The 21706-nt window shown below is 44.5% G+C and overlaps 1 pseudogene; it reads right to left on the reverse strand.

The window, feature by feature from the left end:
- Window positions 1–140: 140 nt before the first annotated feature.
- LOC148007152 (sperm motility kinase Y pseudogene) lies at window positions 141–21396 on the reverse strand (annotated as a pseudogene).
- Between the last annotated feature and the right edge of the window lie 310 nt (window positions 21397–21706).

Here is a 21706-nt window from a genome sequence, read left to right on the forward strand (position 1 = left end):
GAGCAGATACAAGGTAAGAATTGTGGGGAAAATGGAAACCAGAGACAGAGGTAGGACCAGCATAGAGCAAACTGAAAAGGACAAAGCACAAAGGTACCTGGGCTATGCCTGCTGCTTGTTCTCTGGACTCTCCCTGTGGCTCATTTCTGGGGGGAGATTCTGTTCTGCCCCAGGCGAGGTTTCTTTCTCCTTGGCATGCAGCAACACAGCTTTATCAGGGCATTTGCTATATTCCTGGTCCACCCCTTAAAACCTCTGTGCCGGACCCTGCTGGGGATGGGCCTATCCTCAAATGGGGTTCTGTGGGAGAGTGGGTTGTCTTCTTTGATTTCCTTATTGCTACTCTTCTCAGTGAAGATGCTTGTTGTTTGAATGCATGGGACACTCACGGCACATTTGTGATAGTGGTCCTGTGTAGGTGTCATCGGTAGAGGCCTGAGACGACCAGCCACAGTGGATCTTTTGCCTCCTTTTGGATGAGCATTCTGGCCATAGTGAGATACGTGACCATGGGAGGATGACACCCGCAAGGTGCCAAGGACTGGCAGGCTTCCACTCCTCTTTGGTTCTAATCTAAAAGCAGCAGCAGGATCAAGGCCAGGAAATGGGGCTACAACGGGACTCACTTGCTGTGCCTGGGCTGTGCAGCCATCCCCCTGGAGAGCCTGCTTTTGTAGAAAGAAATAAGTTGCCATTTCCTCATTATATTTTCTTTGTTTTAAAGAGTGTTTTACTACAGAGGCTTGGAATCCAATGCTTTTCATGGCATCCAAAATGGCCGGGTCTGGTGTGAGGGGAAGCATTTCTTCATAGGGACCTATCAATCCATTCCAGTGTTCTTTGAACCAAGGGTGTTTCATCGCCTTTCTTGCTGTTGGTCTAAAGTTGGGATTTACCCTCATTAATTTACTAAGGAGGTCCTCCAGTTCTTTTGAAACCCCACAGGGAGCAGGATATACCCCTGCCACTACTTGTCTTTGCAGTTCTTGGATGATCACTGAATCAAATGGGAGCTTTCCCACTACCATACAGTACAAGACCACTCCTATAATCCACATATCATTCTTCGGCCCGTCATACCGATGGCCAAGGAGGAGTTCAGGGGAACCAAAGGAGTACGTGCCGCAGTGGTGGTTTAGCATTTTTCCAGGTTGAAATTGGGTGCTAAGCCCAAAGTCGATGACTTTGACCTTTTTGTTTTTATCAATCATTATATTGTCCAGTTTGAGGTCTCGGTGAACAATCCCCTTTCCATGGCAGTAGCTCACTGCTGACAATATCTGTTCAAATATTTGCCGGGCCTCATCCTCCTCTATGTGCCCTGACTCTCTGATGTACTTGTAGAGTTCTTGGCCTTCCACCAGCTCCATTATGAGGTATATTCTCGTTTCCTTTTCAATAACTTGTATGAGAGACACTATGTTGGGGTGGTTGATCTTTCTCATTATGTTTGCTTCCATCATGGCTGGCTGGAACCACTGCTTGTCCTTTCGCAGAACTTTGACAGCCACCGGGGTTCCTGTGAGCCGGTGGTGGGCCAGGAGGACTTTGGCGTTGCCCCCTTGCCCAATTGTCCCCAGTACTTGTTATTGGGAATGGAAGTTGCCCTCTTCAGAGATACTGGGCTCGGGTGTAGGGGTTGGTAACTCCTCCTCAGTCTCTGTAGGCATTTTATCAGTACTAAGGCTACCTAAAAATAACAAAAATGGAATCAAATAATGAAAAAGATGGAGCAATATAGGAGCTAAAATTATACTTGTGGTACCTAAAAGAAACAAACAAAAGAAAAAGAAAAAAACAAACAAAGACAAAGTAAAAACTAGACTAGAAAAATAGAGCAAAATTATGAAAAAGTTAAGGGGAAAATATGAAGAGTCATAAGTAAAAGCCACCCAAATAACGAACCCCAAAAGAGAAAGCCAAGAGCACACACATACTAAATGCAATGATGAAAATAAAAATCGTCATAGTACAATAGGATTGGGCGGCCAAAGATGGTCAATACTATGAATAGATGTTCATTGAAGAAAAAAAAAACAGATGAAAGAAACGAGAGGAGAAAGAATTAGTATAAGACAAAACAAACAAATATAAAAAGCCAACACTTAAGGGAAAAATCCATTGAATTTCAGGACCTAGTGATCCACAAAAATCCACAACTCTCCAGAGCAAAATACTGAAAATTAAAATTAACCAACCACAAGGAATAAGGCAGTTAAATATCAGTGAATAGTAAACCTTAAACAAAGGCCGAAGAGTCAAAGTGTCACAAAGGGCAAATTTGTATCAAGTCTAAGCCAATGATTGCTTGTACTCAATAAATAGAGAAACAGGAATAATGTAAAAGGATGAAACCGCAGGACATTGAAAATGGAGATAGAGTGAATCATCCGACTGCAGAACCGTAAATAATCAAAGCAGTAATATAGCATGTGATAACATAAAAACCACTAAAAAATGAAACCAGCAATCCATAATAAATAAATAAATAAATAAATAAAACAAAAAACAAAACCCCAATAAGGAAATAGCCAGTGGCGTGGCATTATGTGACCTAATTCTTTCTCTTGAAGTCATCCAAAAAATCAATCAATCAATCAAGAAATAGGCAGCCAGCCATCTCCATAGGCCTTTAAACTGATATTATGGGGTTGGCATACCAAATGCCTGGGAGCGACTGGTCAGCCAGCCCAGATACTTGGGCAGCTGCAGGCCAGTGAGAGAGCCTGTCTTGAAAATAAGGTTGAGAACCTACCTCAGGAACAGCAGCCGGGGTGACTTCTGGCCTCTATACTCTCTTGCACTGAGGTGCAGGTAATATAGATACAAGGGGCAAAAGGGGATGGGCACGTGCACACACAGACACACACACACACACACACACGCACACACACACACACACACACGGGCACTCACACAGGCACAGGCACACACACAGGCACACACACAGAAATACACAGAAGTGAAATTATACTCACACAAACTCTTACAAACACCCAGATTAACACAAAACACGCATACTTACACACAAGCAAAGCTGGAAAAACACACGTCAGACACATACACACATACACACAGGGATACACATACGCACAAGAAGACATACACACATACAAACACATACACACATACAAACCTGTAAACTCACACACTCCTACATATACTGACAAACACACAGGCAAAAGTGTACACGCACTCACACACAGGCCAATCTGTCAACTCACACTCTCTTACACACACTGATACATACACATATACACAGTACAGTAAAATTCGATACAACCACACACAGCTCACTAGATACAACCAAGTCGCAGAGGGCTCCACTCCACACCTCCTCTCAAAGCACTCAAAGAATTCCAGGCCTGGCAACAGCTTAATATGTGTTTGCTGGGCCGCCTCACAATCGCTCCTCATGAGGTCACAATAGGACCTGTCAACATGGTTGGGAAGGACTCTGAGACCGTGGCTTCTATGGGCTATGGAAAGACTTTAGGCTGTTAGAAATAAAACCCTGTAAGATGTTTAGCTGTCCATAGTTCTCTGTTTTGAATGTTTACTCTGCATCCTGCTTTAAAGTCCTCATGTCTACACTCAGGGTTTCACATTATCTTTGAATTCTGAAGAATTAGCCTCAAACTGATGGTATAGTTTTCTTTTTTTAAAGACAAAGCTGTTTCTAAACTGGCCCATCAAGAGGACACTGTTCTCATAAGTCCTCAGAAAGGCTCTAGGTTATCATCAAACACCTGAGACAAAGCTGCAGGACTAGGCAGAGAATTGAGTTTGAATCCCCCAAACGCCTAATGGATGCATCAGCAAAGCTCATAAGCTTTCTCTGTGGAGAAGTTAACATGGACCAACAGATTAGAGGGCCAGAGCCCCAACCCATGCTGGGTGGACACTCTCCTCTGACATCCAACACAGAGATCTTTGTACAGTGATCAGGAGAAGGCTTCTCTGAATAGCTGTGCAGAGCACCTCAGGCTCAGGGACTCAGGACTGACACCCATAGAATGCTGTAGAGGAACCCTTTGTGATTCAAGGGCTCATCTGCCTGGGTCCCTGAGCCTCTAGAGATGATCCCAGGACTTGGCTGTCTCTGCTTATGGGCTCAGACAGGGAGGTGCCAGGGGGTTTGCCCTTGGCTCCTGGGAGTAGAGCAGTTTTTCTTTCCCTGTCCCTGCTTTTTGAACTTTTCTTTCCTTGGGAAAATGGAAGGACTGGAAGAAGTCTGGCTATGGTGAGTGAGGCTGGCTGGGAAACTGCTCGCTGTTCTCCATTGTCATCCTGCTGGGGGTTTGGAGTTGTTGGCAGGTTAGCCTCTCCACCATTCCAATCTGCTTCTCTCCATTTAATCCATGCATCTCTGTCTCTTCGCTTCGTGACATGGTTGCACAAGTCCTACCAGTAGCTGCCACTCCAGGGCATAAGTCCCTCAGTGAGTGAATTCCAGATGGTTCTGTCTAGAGAGAAATTGTACAGGGTCATTGCTCAGTTGTAGGAACATGGAAGAGGATACTGCACTGCACCCAAACACATTTCATATAACATCAATCCACATACTCTGGTACTCATCGGTTCTATTTACACCTTTCGCGATTACTGCTATTCACTGTACTGTGAAGTGTGAATTTTTATTATGTTTCACTTCTGAAAAGGAAGAGACAGTGTTTAGCACTGGAGATTCCAAAGGCTAAGCTGGAAGGGAGGCCTTGACACACAGGTGTGCTCCTGGGAAATAGCTCTTTCATAAAACTCCCCGTTGAATCCCATGATGTGTGGATTGCTCTATGCCCTATCTAGGGTTGACCTCAGTGTGTGTGTGTGTGTGTGTGTGTGTGTGTGTGTGTGTGTGTGTGTGTGTGTGTGTGTGTATATATATATTAACTTGAGTATTTTTATATACATTTCCAGTATTCCCTTTCCCAGTTTCCGTGCAAACGTCCCCTTCCCTCCTCCCCATCCTCCCCCCCTTGTCGCCCTCCTCCCAACAATCTAGTTCACTGGGGGTTCAGTCTTAGCAGGACCCAGGGCTTCCCCTTCCAATGGTGCTCTTACTAGGATATTCATTTTCCATGTTCCCTTCCCCAGCTTCCAGACTTTAGATGAGTGGATGCCCTGACTGATTTTTACACAGGATAAAAGTCGGCTACATTTGTGTTTGATTATTAACAGTGCCTCTGGAACTAAACTCATATCATCAGCTATTCCTTTCACCTCTGAACCATCTCAAAAGCACACACTATATATTCTGTTCTGTCCTCAGTGTACCATGTATTGCTATAATCACCAGCATTGTTAAAGCAAGCCAAAGGAGATTTATGAAATCTTCAGATTTTGAAATTTACATTCACACATAGCTTGTGCTACACATCATTAATCCCCCTTTCATGAGAGAGAAGGTCTCTTTACTGTCCAAACCACCCTGGTGCACAGGGTGAGTTTTAGGACAGCTTCAGTTTGTGGTAACACTCTGTCTCAAATTAAGCACACAACAGCAACAACCCAACCACACTCACACAGAAACACATGCATGGAACACACACACACACACACACACACACACACACACAGCACTTTCCAGTTGTGACCCTTCCCATTCCTCAAGTGAGCATTCAGTGTAACTGTACTTTAATCTCACCTACCTCAGTCCTTCCAGTCTGTAGGCTTCTCTTAAACCCTCAGGAATTGGCAACTGACATCAGGCCGGTTTCTGCTTGCTGGTGGGGAAATTGGGTTGTGTTGCTTTGTTAATCTGTACTCCCTCAGCCAACTTCCCCAGGCCCTGAGAAGTTTCCATTAACCTCCTTCAGAGTACTTCAGTGTTTTTAAGTCATACTCAACAAAGTAAGAAACCATTTGGTTTGATTGCAGCATTTAGGATTGTGTTGAGTAGGTACCAGCAGAATGTACACTGTTTATGAAGTAGGTCTGTGAGTAAGGGCTAGGTGTAATTTTATCTGCTGAGTGAGTGAGCGTTTGCTCCATATCGTTACCCATTTTGGCTTCTGTGGTATTTTTATTCCTATAGACTAAACGGTTTGAGTTTGTGTTGGCTTCTTCTCTGATTTCAGTATCCAGCACCTCTGGACTTATCCTATAAGTATGACCAGATTAACAGGGCTGTTGATTTTCCATGCAGATGCTTGTTTACATTTGTACTTAATCCACATCTTATGTTCAAGAGGAGGGAGAGCAGCTTGCTGGCTTTGCAGCAACACACATTGACCCAGAGTGAAGGTTCTCTCTGTTACTGATTCGAATTCCTGAATCATCATGACATTTTGCATGAGCTATCCTCCACTGTCTCGGGCATTTGAGTACTCCTTTCCCAGTTCGTGACTCTGTTTGGGAAGACTCAGGAGGTGTGCCCTTGCTGGAGAAAGAATGCCAGTGGGCCTGGGCTTTGAGGTTTTAGTGCTCTGCACCACTCCCTGTGCACTCTCTGCTTTGTACTTGTGATTCCAGATGTGAGTCCTCTGCTTCCTGCTCCTTCCACTGTGCCCTGTCGTCATAGAACTTAACCTATGGTAACAGGTGGTCTGTGAAATAGGATCACTAATCGCCTACATGTTTTATAGTTTGCTGTGCTCATGGCATTTCTTTCACAGAAATACAAAGGTAACTAATGCAGAAGGGGATGTAATAGAGCTGTGTGATACCTGACCATGCCAGTTTGTGCTTGTTACTTGTTTTGGAAAATATGCAAGAATTCAGAACTTTGAACTAGAAGTGGCCCAGTGCTCTAAGAAGAGTTTAATGGGGTATACTGGCAGGAGCTTGGGAGTCAGGAGTGCCAAGACCTATCCAGAATGTGGAAGCCCAGGACAAGGGGATTCAGAAGGCAATAATATTTGTAACTGGCCTGGGATAATTTGTATGATGCTTTTACAAAAATGTGGCTTCCTTCAGCCCACATCCTAAAAACCTACCTGAGGCTAAATTAAAAAGTAATAAACAAATTTCTTCGATGAAAATTTGAAGAGAGCCCAGTATGGCCTCTGTTATACTGAGGTTATAGGACTTCAATGAAAATGAGCAAATGGGGCAAATAGAAATGCAAAATGTATAGTTTACAGAGAAGAAGACACTGGGAAGATTAATATTATAGCCAATGCCTAGGCCAGAAGAGAGCCTGCAATTACTTAGGACATTAGAACCTTAATAAGAGGCCATGTCCCCTCAGGTGATGACACCCCTCAATTAACCTCGTAATCTGTGGTAGAAAGTGACTTACTTAGGGTTTTCCTGCTATTAACAGACACCATGACCAATGCAAATCTTATAAGAAGAACACTGCTTTGGGTTTGGCTTACAAGTTCAGCAGTTTGGTTCATTATCATCAAGGTGGGAGCATGGCAGCATCTAGGCAGACATGGTACAGGAGGAGCTGGGTGTTCTACATCATCATCTGAACGCCGCTACTAGAAAACTGATTTTCATGCAGCTAGGACAAGGAACATCTACAGTGACACACTTCGTCAATCAAGGCTACACCTATCCAATGAGGGCTCATCTGCAAATAGTCCCACTCCCTGGGCTGAGCATATTCAAATCAACACAGGAACATTAGGCATTTTCAGTTCCTGAAATCACCTGTGATCAGAAGCTGCTGCTACTGTGGGTCATGGGGCCCAGGGCTTTCCAGAAATCAGGCATCTTCTCATGTACTCTTATCAGTCATTGGGAGTAAGGAAGCTCAGCAAAGGACTGCTGTGTGGGCTGAGACAGCTGAGAAAGTGTGCTTGGGAAGGTGTGTCAATCTTCATCTCCACATGGAGATAGCATGGGGGTTACCTGACCTTACCTGACCAGTTTCCATGTTTGGTACCCCTGGACCATATTCATTGTCAGGTAGGAAAGTGTTATTTGGCACCCAATGTCATGTTGTGCTTATCATGTACCCAAAGTTGATAGATGACTTAAGAATGTAGGCTTGAAAGGTATCCAGTTTCTATTCTGGGAAGGAGACCAGCAGGCCTGAGAGGAACAGGCCTCATGTGCAGAGGGATGTACCATCTGTACATGGTTGGGAGAAGCTCAGAGAAGGTTAGTCAAACCTGTCTATCCAGTAGAGGTTAGTTAACTGTGAAACTATCACTAACAGTAAAGGTAACTTTGAACTCTGAGGAAGAGAAGGTTTGTTGCCATTGTTTGTGGACCATGCTTCAGAGGTGATGAGACACAGAGAAGCTGTGTCTTGGGTTCATGCCACGAAGCATGCTAGCTGAGCACTTCACATCTTAAGTTGTGTAGGTCGTCAGGGCCCTTACACAAAGGTGATCTAGTGACAGTTTCTTGCTTTGTTTGTAGCAATCACATGAATTTAAATTTCCTACTTGTTCTTGTTCTTAAATCTCACTGATTACTTTTAGCTGAGACTCCTGGGAGACTTTTCTCTCACATGTTCTTACAAGTTTTAAAGATTTGGTGATTAACATAAGTAACTATTCATAGGTCAACACAGGGCCCACACTGACCTCACCTTGCTATCTGGAACAGTTACTCCTGAGCCAAGGGTCTCAAGGGTCTCTGCCTCAGAAAGAAATGTGGAAAAGTGATCTCATAATCTATTCACATTTCTTGTGTCATCCAGAATATCTGCTAGAATGAGAGGATCCTTCCCTGCTCAGGACAATGTAGATACTGCTTCCCCAGGAGGAAAGAAAGGGCCATGTCCTCCCTCCGTGGGACAGTCCCTGATGTTCAATGTAATGTCACCCAACAGTCCCACCTTGAATCTGCTGTTCTACTTGAGCACGGAGACTCCCTTTTATTCTGGGAGATAAATAGGAATCTCCAGCTAGGAACAGTGGTCTAAACATGAGGTTAAGTGAAGGCAGTGAGAATGGGGTATATACATTAAGGGTCTCTGATTGAATGATTCTGAACTTAATGTACTTCCTACTAGAGTCATCTGTAAGTGACATGTAAGCTTTGTATTAAAATGTACCTTTAGGTCCAAGATTTCATGGTAGGACAATGGCCTACACTCTCTTAAAGATAATTTAAGAACTGCATGAAGAAGAGATATATAAAGATATCCTAAAAACTGGATAGAAAAGAGAATATACAGAACAGAAAATGTTCCTAGGTGTACAAGACTGGTTTACATGTGCAAGTCTCTGTGCTCAACGTGAAGAGCACACAATATGCATTAGAAAGTTGATGATAAGAACTCTCTTCCCCCCCCCCTCTCTCTCTCTCTACCTCACTTTCGATCTATCACTCTCTCATGGGTGTGTGTTTCTCTGTGTGTGTGTGCATGTGTTTGTGAATCTTTGTCTGTGTGTCTGTCTGTCTGTCTGTCTCTCTCTCTCTCCTGTGTGTGTGTGTGTGTGTGTTTGTGTTTGTGTGTGTGTGTGTGTGTGTGAGAAGGTGAGCTGAGGGTCTGCATGCCGAGTTGGAAAAATGATCCCATGTTGATTGACTCCCACCTTGACAAGTATCATGTTGTTGGGATGACCAGCATGTGACTATTGGGACAAGATAGAAGTGTTTACAAAGCCAACAGTTTTGACCGATTTATGCAAATTAGGGCAGATTTGAGAGTACACTTAAGAGTTTTAAACTTTGTTTGAAAAAACAAAAAACAGTGTTCTTGGAAGAGTTTTTTTGGAGTAGACCGCCAAAGGCCAAATTTTATCTGATTGCTGGTGAGCACCTGTGGGTTTTTGTGTTCCTTATGTAGTATCCCTTAGGTTTGGGTCAGACAATGTAAACCTTATCATTTCCACTGTTTTTAACATCTCAAATGATGTCCAACGTTCTAGGTGCCAATCCACAAATGCCCACTCCTACATCTTCTCCCTCCTCCCTCCATTTTGCCACTATGATGCTGCTCCTCAACTCACCCAACTTTTCGAAACCCACCACTCCAGCCTCCTCCTATGTTCGAGCATCACATCTCCACAGGACCAAGGGCCTTCCATCCCATTGGTTTCAAATAATGCCATCCTCTGATATATATTGGTTGGTGGTCTATTTTCTGGAAGCTCTGGGTCATCAGCCAGCATATATTGTTCTTCCTCTATTGCAGGACCTACTCTGTCACAGGACATCCACTGTTTAAGCACCACCACTACCACAGGAAGTCCACTGTCTGTGTGTCAACTCCACTGTTACAGGACCACAAATGTCTCAGCACTTCAACTATCACAGCACTTCTACTGTTCAGGAGCTCAAGAGTCTCAGCATCTCAAGTGTCACAGGACCTCCTTTTTCCAAGAACTGGACTGTCCAAGCAACACTACTATTGCAGGACTTCCACTGTAGGAGCACTACAACTGTCTCAGGACACCCACTGTCCTATAACCTCCACTATCCCAGGAATTCCACTGTCGTAGCACCACCCGTAGCAACTAAAGTGTTTCAGGACATCAACTGAAGCAAGATCTCCCATGATTCTGCAACTTCACTGCCACAGGATCTCTACAGTGACAGGAATACCCCTGTATCAGCAATTCCAATTTTGCAGGACCTCCACTGTAGCAGAACCTTCAATTGTGCAGCAGCTCCCCTGTAAGTAGATTGACCGCCACGATCTCAGTGCCTCCACTTTCAAAGGACCTTCACTGTCACAGAACCGGCGCTATTTCAGTGCCTCCACTGTAACAGGACCTACCTCTTCACAGGATCTGCACTGTTGCAGCAACTGTAATTTCAATTTTTCAAAGTCATTGCTGGTTATTAGATTTGAGGCTGAATGAAATGTGATGCTACTTTTGACAGCATAAGAATTTGTTCTATAGCTCTTGTGATAAATGCCGTGTGTGCTAGGACCAGTAACCTATGGAAGACTTCATGAGCTCATACCACTCTCCACCTCACTTTGTGGAAGCTGGTGTTTTTAGAGTGTGATAAACTTCAGGTGAATGGATTCATTCAGCTTCACCACGCTCTATAGTGTGCTACACAGCAGTCATATTGAGTCCTTGCTGGGAAGAGAAGAAATCCAGAAGAGGGAGAAGGCTTGGGTTGGGGGAAGAATCATAAAATACTTAGAGGATATAAGAAGGTAAGAATTATGGGGAACTGGAAAACAGAGCCAGAGGAAGAATGAGCACAGAGCAAACTGGGAAGGACAAAGTACAAAGGCACGTGGGTTTTGCCATCTGCGTGTTCTCTGGACAATCTCCCTTGGCCTCATTTCTGGGAGAAAACTCTTCCTCCACCCCCTTGTAATGTTTCATTCTTGAAGGAAAGCAGCAACACAACTTCATCAGTGAATTTCCCCATTGTAATTGGTTCATCCTTTAATGCCTCTGGGAAATCCCCAGCTGGGGAATGTCCTGCTCTCTGCTGAGAGACAGCCGGAAAGTAGATTGTCCTCTGTTTTCTCGTTGCTACAGCTCTTCTAAGTGTGGATGATTGTTGAGTGAAGACACAGGACACTTCTGGTGTGTATGTATGCTTTGTTCACTGTGGGTGTTGTCGGGAGTGTCCTGAAAAGAAGAATGGCATGCCCAATGGCTCTTTGCTTCCCCTTTGACTAGCCTTATGATCATAGAGATACACTAGGCGATTGGAAGATGAGGAGAACAATGTGTCTATGTTGTGTTCACTTCTATTCCTATTTAGTCCTAGAGGGAAATCAGCAAGGGTAGAGAATGGGACCGTAACTGGACAAAGCTGCTGAGCCTGTGTTGTGAAGCAATTCCTGTGTATAACTTGCTGTTACATTAAGCAATAGGATGCCATGTTCTGGTTATACCTTTTTGATGCAATGAATCTATAATATTTTACCTAAAACCTCAATATATTACGTTTCTTCCTCTTTTGGAGTATCTGGTATGGGAGGGATCACTTCTTCATAAGGATTTGTGAACCTCTTCCAGTTTTCATTTTCATTGATGAGGGGTACATCATCACATCTGAGACTGTCAGCCCATAGTTTGGATTGACTTTTATTAAGAGGCTAAGCTGCCTCTTCTGACACCCCACAGTGAGCAGGGTACACACCTGCTACAACCTGTCTTCTGAACTGTTGTATGACAACAGAGTCAAATACAACAGTGAAATATAAGCCTACTCCCAAGATCCATACGTTGTTGTTGTTTATTTTTTTACACCATCATAAAGTTGTCCTAGGAAGAGATCAGGTGCACCAATAGGGTAAGCACCATGCTGCCAGTTCAGCATTTGCCCAGGTTTGTCTTGAGTTGAAGGCCAAAGTCGATGCTTTTGACTTTTCCGTTCTTCTCTAACAGAATATAATCTGGTTTCAGGTCACTGTGAACTTATACAGTGCCCATAGCCATAGATAAAGCCTGCTAACATTTGCCTAAATATTTCCTTGGCTCCTTCCTCCTCTCGGTGGAAAGATTTTCAGATGTATTTGTAAAGCTCTTAAATTTCAACCAGTTTCACGATAAGTTATTAGAATTGTCTCAGACTCAATTGGAGAAGCAAGATGATGTTGGGGTGGATGAAAAACTTCATTATATTTGCCATGGTCATGTTTGGCTGGCACCATTGCTTCTTCTTTGCATGCACTTTGATAACCCCTGTAGCAGAACTTCCACTGTCCCAGCACCTGAACTATCCCAAGACCTCCACAGTCAAAGGACCAATATTGTGGTAGGGCGTCTGTGGTCAGGCAACTCCTCTGTCTCAGACCCTCCAAATTGCAAGACCTTTATGGGCACTTGAAGTCACTGTCCATAAACTTCCACTGTTGGAGTACCTCAACTATAACAAGGACCTCTACTATTGTACAACCCCCTTGTCATAGCACGTCTATTGTTACAAAGTAGTCCACTGTCAAAGGACCTCCAGGGTCTCAGCCTCTCCACTGTTACAGGATCTCTACTGTCTTAGGACCACTGCTGTTGGAGGACCTCCTGTCTCTCAGCAACTTCAGTTTGTTGGAGCTCTCCTATCAGAGGACATTTACACTTTCTGTACTTCCAGTGTCACAGCTGTTATAAGAACCTCCATTCTCACAGGACCTCCAGTGCGTCAGTACCTCCACTGTCCAAGGACTTTTATATAGTAGGACCTCTACTGTTTTACAGAATGTCCACTGTCGCTAGATTTCCACTGTCACAACACCGCAACCATTACAAGAACTGCAATTTTGGCATGACCTCCAGTGTTCCAGCCCCTCCAGTGTCATAGGACCTCCACTATCACAGGACGTCCACTGTCTCACCAAGGCCAATTTAAAGGACCTCTACTATAGCAGGATATCCACTGTAGCTGGACTTACACTGTTGCAGTACCTCAACTGTTGCAGGACCAACAAGGTTGCAGGACATAGACCCTCTCAGCAGCTAGAATTTGCAGGACCTCTACTGGCACAAAAATTCCACAGTTGCTGGAGCTCCACTGTCACTGCAAATGCACTGTCTCATGATATTCACTGTTGCTGGACCAGTAGTGTGGCAGCACATCCATTTTTGCCAAGCCCCTCCACTGACGCAAGACTTCCACTTTTGTAGCACCTTCACTGTCCAAGCAAACCAACTCCTGCAGGATCTCCATTGTCTCAGGGCATTCACTAATGCCAGCTCTCCAATGCTGTAGGATATCCACTTTCACAACAGCTAGAATCTTGCAGGACCTCTACTGGCAAAGACAGTCCACTGCTGCTGGCTCTCTACGGTCAGTGCCAATGCACCGATTCATGACCTCCATTGTCACAGGACCTCCACTTTTGTAGGTCCTTCACTGTCCAGGCAAACTGCAGGATCTCCAGTGTCTCAGGACATTTACTGGTGCAGAGCCTCCCTTTATTCCAGACTTCAACTATTCCAAGGTCATCTACACTGTCTTAGGACCTCCAATATTGCAGGACCTCAAATGTCCCAGGACCTCAGGTGACATAGCACCTCCATTGTCCCAACACCCTTACTGTCCCAGAACCTCAATTTTCCCACGACCTATTCAGTTGCATGACCTCCAAAGTTGGAAGAACTGCACGGTATGAGAGCCTCAACTGTTGTAGGACCTCCAATGTTGTAGGAACACAATATTCCTACACTGGACCTACACTGTCCTTCACCTACACTTTCCTAGCACCTCCACTCTCACAGGACCTACACTGTTGCAGGAACTCCATTGTCTGAGCACCTGCATGTCTCAGGACCTCGAATGATCCAGAACCTCTAATGGTGCAGGACCTCCACTGTCACCAGACTTCCACTGTCTCAGGACATCCACTCTATCACCAACTAGACTTTTGCAGAACTTCTACTGGAACAGGGTCTTCATTGTGGCTGGTCTTACATTGTCTAAGGCCTCCACTATCACAGACTTTCAGATGAATTTGTAAAGCTGTAGAACTTCAAAGAGCTCCATGAGAAGGTATAGACGTGTCTCAGACTCAATTCCTTGGTGAAGCAATATGAATTTGGGGTGGATTAATATCTTCATTATATTTGCCATGGTCTGGTCTGGGTGGCATCCTTGCTGCTTCTTTCCATGCATTTTGATAACCATTGTAGCAGTACTTCCACTGTCCCAGAACCTGCACTACCCTAAGAACTCCCTTGTCACAGGACATCCACTGTGGTAGTACCTTGGCTGTCAGAAAACTCCACAGACTCAGTACCTCCAAACTGCAAGATCTCTACTGGCACAGGAATTCTACTGTCCCTGAACATCCACTGTCACAGCACTTCAACTGTTTCAAGGACCTCTATTGTCGCAAGACCTCCTACATCACGGTTATAAGGACCTGCATTGTCAAAAGACCTCCATTGTCTCAGCCCTTCCACTTTCTCAGGACCTCCAAGCTGCAGGAACTCTACTGGCACAGGTTATCCATTGACACTGCTTTTCCACTGTTGCAGGACCTCAACTGTTATAAGGACCTCCACTGTGGCAGGACCTTCAGTGTCTCATCAACTTCACGGTGAGCAACACCAATGTGCAAGACCTCTACTAGCACAGTATATGTACAGTATCTATACTTAGACTGTTGCAGTACCTTAACTGTTGCAGGACCTCCAATTTAGAACATGCACTCTTTTAGCAGCCAGACTTTTGCAGGACCTCTACTGGCACAATAATTCCTCTGTTGTTGGACCTCCACCGTCAGTTCAATGGCACTGACTCATGACATCCACTGTTGCAGGACCTCCAATGTTGAAGGATGTTCACTGTTGCAGGGCATTCCCTGTCAAAGGACCCCTGTTGATGCAGGATCTCCACTTTCACTGTTCTAGCAAACCAACTATTGCAGAACCTACAGTGTTGGAACAACTGCATTGTATCAGACATTTACTGTTGCATGACCTGTAGTGTGGAAACACCCCCATTTTTACCAGATCTCAGCTGTCCCAGGCCCATCTCCACTGACTGAGGACCTCCAATAATGCAGGACATCCAATATTTCAGGACCTCAAATGTGCCAGGACCTCAACTGATGAAGGATCTCCAATATCGCAGCACCAAAATAGTCACAGGACCTCCATTGTCCCATCACCTTTACTGTCCCAGCACCTCCACTCTCACATGACCTACAATGGTGCATAAACTCCAATGTCCGAGCAACTGCACTGTCTCAGGACCTCGATTGTTCCAGAACCTCCAATAGTGCAGGACCTCCACTGTCACCAGATCTCCACTGTCTTAGAACATCCACTCTATCACCAACTCGACTTGTGTAGAACCTCTCCTGGCACAGCATCTCCATTGTGCCTGGTCTGACATTGTATCAAAACTTCAGCTATCACAGGAATTCCACTGTAGCAGGACCTCCTCTGTCTAAAGACAACCCCTATTGCAGGACCTTTACTGTGCAAGGAACTCCACTGTTGCAGGACATCCATTCTTGCAACACCTGCATTGTCTCAGGACCTCCACTGTACCAATCCCATCTCCAATGTCTCAGGACGCCCACTCTTTCAGGACCTCCACTGTTGCATGATCTTGAATGTAAAAGGACCTTCGCTATCTCAGTGCCTCCACTGTTGCACGAACTACAATGTCTCTCAGTGCCTCCACTTTTGAAGGACCTACAATGTCACGGGTGCTGCACTGTTTTATCAACACCACTATCACTTATTACAAGGCTTTGCTGGTTATTTATTTTGAAGCTTAATGGAGAATGATGTTACTTTTGACAAAATAAGAATTTGTTTCAAACCGCTTGTGATTAATTGCCATATGTGCAAGGATCAGTTGCCCCTAGAAGATTGCATGAATCCATAGGCCTCTAGACCTCACCTTGTGGGAACCGTTTCCTTTTGGTGGTGATACCGTCCTGGTAAAGGCATGGGGTAACAGGACAACTCTGAAGTCTGGGGTACACATCAGTCATATTGAGTCCTTGTTCGGAAGAGGAGAAATCTAGAAGAGGGAGAATTGGCGGAAGAATCATACAGTACTTAAAAAGTTAAGACAGAAACGATTTTGCAGAAATGGATACCAGAGACAGAGCTAAGCAACACAGAGCAAACTGGGTAGAACAAAGCACAAAGATACCTGTCCTTGCCTGCCTGCCGCTTATTTTTTGGATGCTGTCTCCAGCCCTCATTTCTCAGGAGAGATACTGTCCTGTCCCAGGAGAGTTTTCTTGCTTGATTGAGCACAGGAACACTGCTTCATTTGGATATTCCTAATTTCTTGGACCATCCCTTGAATCCTCTTAGCCAGCCACTGATGGGGACAGACTCGCCCTCTCCTCATGCACAGAGAGATAATAGGTTGTCTTCTGTGTTCTCATTGATGCTTCTGTTCGGCCTGAGGCTGCTTGTTGAATGAAAGAAGAAGACACTCTGGCATGTATGTTTTGTCCAGGTCATCTGTAGTGGCCTGAGAAGAAAGCCTGTCCCAGTGGTTCTTCAGAAAGCTCTATGACTAGAATATGGACAAAGGCATAAATGAGGCCATGGGGTTGACAAGTCCAATGTGTCAATGGTGGGTTGGTTTCCACTCCTCTGCAGTCCAGTCCTAGAGGGACAGCAGCATAATCATTAAGGGTAGGGAATGGAGCCATTACTAGACTCACTGTCTGAGCCTGGGTATGAAGCCCGGCATCAGAATTGCCTGTCTTTCCAGTAAGCAGTTGGATGCCATGATCTGCTTAGACTTTCTTTGATATAAAGAATCTTTGTCTTGTGTTTTGAATGGAACATGTTGCACTACATCCAAAATTCCAGGGTGTGGCCTGAGAGGTATCATTTCTTCATAGGGATTTGGGAAACGCTCACAATCTTCTTTGAAACAGGGGTGCATTATCATGTCTGTGACTGATATTTCTGGGTTTGACTGTTATTAAATGCTAAGCAGGTCATCTAGCTCTCTTGAAACCCCACAGTGGTCAAGATGCACACCTGCCACAACCTGTCTTTTCAGCTCTTATATTAAAACAGAGGTAACTTTTTCAGCTACCATAAAATGTAAGACTAACATTCATATGTGGTTCTTTGGACCATCATAAGTATAACCCAGGAAGAGTTCAGGGGCATCAAAAGTGTTAGCACTGTAGTACAGGTTCAGCATTTGCTCTGGTTTGTCTTGGGTACTAAGCCAATGTCGATGATTTTGACTTTATTGTTCTTATCCACCATTTTATTTGTTTTGAAGTCCTGTATTTATTCTGTGCCCCTGACAGTAGATCCAGGCTGCTAATATCTGCATAAGTATTTCCCATGCCTTGTCTTTCACTATGTAGCCATACTTTCAGATACATTTATGAAGACATTGAGCCTCACACAGCTCCATGACAAGGTATCTACTTGTTTTCATCTCAATTATTGAAGATGATGTTGGAGTGGTTAACCACAATTGTCATCATTGCCATGGTCATTATTGGATGGCATAAGTGCTTCTTCCTCACAAGGACTTGGAGGCCACTCTAGTAGGACATCCACTGTCTTAGCACCTGCTTTTCCCCACACCTCCACTGTGCTGACTGTCCAAGCCTATTTTGTGCTGTCTTGCCTGGGAACTTCCTGCCTTTGCAGAAGGAAGTAGGATGCCATGGTCTGGTTATAATTTTGTTCAGTTGAAGTGTCCTTAGTTTCCAGCACTTGGAATCCTATATATTCCATTGCTCTTATACTTACAGGGTCTGGCCTGAGGGGGATCAGTTGCTCATAGGGATTTGGGAACTGCGTCTAGCCTTAGTTGAACTAGGGTTGCATCATGACCACAGTGACTTTTGGCCTATATCTAGGGTTGACTGTCATTACAAGGCTAAGTAGGTCCTTCTGACACCACACCAGAGGCACCACACACTCCTGCTACAAACTGTCTTCTCAACTCTAGAATGAAGAGAGAGTCAAATGGAAACTGACTGCCATGAAATATAAAACTCCACCTAAGCGTCAAATTTAGTTCTTTGGAACGTCATAAAATTTGCCAAAGAAGAGTTCAGGAACACAAAAAGTATAAGTACTGCAGTGCTGGTTCATCATTTACCCTGATTGGAATGGGATACTAAGGCCAAAGTTGGTAATTTTGACTTTCCCATTGATGTACAACACAATATTCTTTGGCTTTAGGTGCCTGTGAAATATTGTGTGCCCAAAGCAGTAGCTCATCACAGCTATTATTTACACAATATTTTGCTGGCCTTGCCTTGCAAGGTAGCCATACTTTTGGGTGTATTTGTAAAGCTGTTGCCCTTCAACCAGCTCCATGATTAGATGTATTGTTTTGGTCTAAATTACTTGAAGAATCGAGATGATGTTGGGGTGATCAACCATCATCATCACTTCCATGGTCATTGCTGGCTGGCATTATTTCTTCTCTAATACAAGGACTTTATGGACACTGTCACAGGAACACCAGTGTGGTAGAAACTCTGTTGTCAAATCAACTCCACATTCTCAGGGCCTCCAAATTGCAGGGCCTCTCTTGGCACAGGACATACACTTTCCCTGTACTTCTACTCTCACAGAGTCTCAACTTTTCAGGACCTGAACTATTGTAGGACCTTCACTGTTGCAGAAAATTGATTCTCTCAGCAACTAGTATGTTGCAGGACCTCAGCTCGCAGAGAAATTCCACTGCTGCAGGACCTGCAATGTCAATGTAAATCTAGAGTCTCAAGACCTCCACTGTTGCAGGAGCTCCAGTGTTGTAGGATGTCCAATTTTGCAGGGCCATCACTGTCAAAGGACCTCCTCTGTCACAGCCTAGACCTTCAGACTTAACTGTAAAACTAGTGGCATTCAAGTAGCACCATGACAAGGTATTATCTTGTCTCAGACTCAATTACTTGCGTAGTGAAATGAAGTTAGAGTGGTCAAAAATCATCATCGTTACAAGCACTTTGATGTGCACTGTAGCAGGACATCCACTGTTCCAGTGTGGCTTCTGTCCCAGTACCTCCACTATCACTGGACCTCCAGTGTCATAGGACCTTCTCACTAACAGCGGCTGCATTTTCAGGACCCTCAATTTTCAGGACATCTACTGTCACAATATGTGTACTGTTGCTGGACTTTCATTGTCATTAGACCTAAACTGTCACAAGGTCATCCAATGTCACAGAGCAGTGTCTCAGCACCTCTACTCTCCCAGGACCCCACAGTCACAGGACCTCCAATAACTCAGGAAATCCAAGTTCCATTACCTCAACTGGCACAGCGTGTCCACCCACTGATGTTGGACTTTCACTGTGGTAGCAACTCAACTATCACATGAAGCCCACTATTGAACGACCTCCACTTTTCAGGACATCTATTTCCTCTGAAACTAGAATTGGCAGGACCTCCTCTGTCACAGTACGTCTACTGTCGAAGCACTTCCACTATCACAGGACCTCTAGTGCTGCAAGGCTTTCACTATTATAGCATTTCTATTGTCGCCACATCTCTACTGGCTCTCCTACACCTGTACTGTCCCATCACCTCCTAGGTCAAAGATCCTGACTCGTGCATCAATTGAAGTTTTTCAAGACCTCCACTGTAGCAGCATATCCACTGTCCCAGCTGCTACTCCACTGTCAAAGGACCTGAAATGTCTTAGGAACTCCACTGTTACAGGACCTCAACTGATGAAGCACCTCAACTGTCACAGTACCTCCACTCTTGCAGTACCTCCAAAAACTCAGCCACTCCACTGTCACAAGTCTTCCAATTTGAAGGAACTCGACTGTTGCAGCACCTCCACAGTTGTCGAAGCACCATTGATATGGCACTGGGACCTACATAGCTTCTACTCTATATTCTGAGGACCACAACTGTTGAAGCACATCCACTGTCCCAGGACCTCCATTGACAATGGACCTCATTGTGTCAGGAACACCACTTTTGCTTGGTCTGTCCCTATAACCTCTGGGCTGGCACTAGCTGAGGACAGAATTTCTCCCTACTGAGGCATACCAGGAGAGTAGATTGGCGTCTGTGTTCTTATTGCCATTGTTCTTCTCAGTGAGGCTGATTATTTAGTGTATTCAGGCGACACTGGAGGCATGGATGCATGTTTCTCCAGTGTGGGTGTCATCTGGGGTGGCCTGAAGAGAGAAGGGCAGCACCAGGTGCTCTTATGCCTAATCATGGACCAGTTTATGGCCGCAGGGAAACAGAAAGCCATTGGAGGTTGATGAGACCAGTGTGCTTAGGGTGGGGTAGCTTCCACTCCTCTTGAGCCCAAAGGGAATGAATCATTATCATCAAGGGTAGGGAATAACTGAACTCAATGTGTGAGCCTCTGTTGTTCAGCCTTGCACCTGGAGAACTTGCCAGGACAGTAAGCAACATGATCCCATGGGTTGATTATACATTGTAATATCTTAGGCTCTGGACTCAATATGTTCCATGTCGTCCACAATTACAGGGTCTTGTGTGATGGAGCTCAGTCCTCATAGGGATTTGAGAAAGCCTTCCGGTCTTCCTTTAACCAGCGGTACATCATCACATCAGTGACTGTCATCCTATATTTCATGTTGAGTATCATTAAGAGGCTAAGCAGGTTATCCATCTCTTCTAACACCCAACAGGTGGCAGAATACAATTGCCACAACAAGTCTTTTCAAATCTAGTATGAATACAGAGTAAAGATCTTAACTTTTTAAGTACCATGTAAAACTAAGGTCCAAATGTCATTTTGTGGACTATCATAAAGTTTGCTGGGCAAGAGTTCAGGAGTTCCAAAAGACAAAGCACCACAGTGCCAGTTCAGCATTGCCCTGGTTCAACTTGTGTTCTAAGGCAAAACAAAGTCTATGATTTTAACTTATCCATTTATGTCCAACATAATCTTATATGGTTTGAGTTCCCTGTGTACTATACCGTGCTCATGGCATTAGCTCACAGTTGCTCTAATTTGCCTAAATATTTGCCTGACTTTATCCTCCTCTACCTTACCCCCATTTTCTGGTGTTTTCATAAAACTGTTGTCCTTCAATGAGCTCTTACTTGGGGAAATAAGATGCTGTTCAGGTGTTCGACCATCATCATTGTCTCTGCCTTGGTCATGAGTGGCTGGCACCATTGCTTCTTTAGAAGCAGTTTGATGGTCATGGGGCTGCCAGGGAGCTGATGGTGTGGTATTGGGACCTTGGTGTTGCTCCTGTGTCCCATGGTCCTTAAGTCTTTGTATTGACAGTGGAAGTATACCTCCTCAGAGATTCTGCTCAGGTCTAGGGTGTTGTAACTCCTCCTTACTATGTGTAAGCATTGTAGTTAAAAACTACAAATATTCCCTAGAAATAACTTAATAAGAATAGAATAAAAATGATGAAAAAGATGTAGTGAAATTACTATATGTGTTAACTCAAAATGAGCAAAATGTCTTGTGGATT

This window comes from Rattus norvegicus, chromosome 1 (genome assembly GCF_021556685.1).
Source record: "Rattus norvegicus strain SHRSP/BbbUtx chromosome 1, alternate assembly SHRSP_T2T, whole genome shotgun sequence".
NCBI classification, from domain to species: domain Eukaryota; kingdom Metazoa; phylum Chordata; class Mammalia; order Rodentia; family Muridae; genus Rattus; species Rattus norvegicus.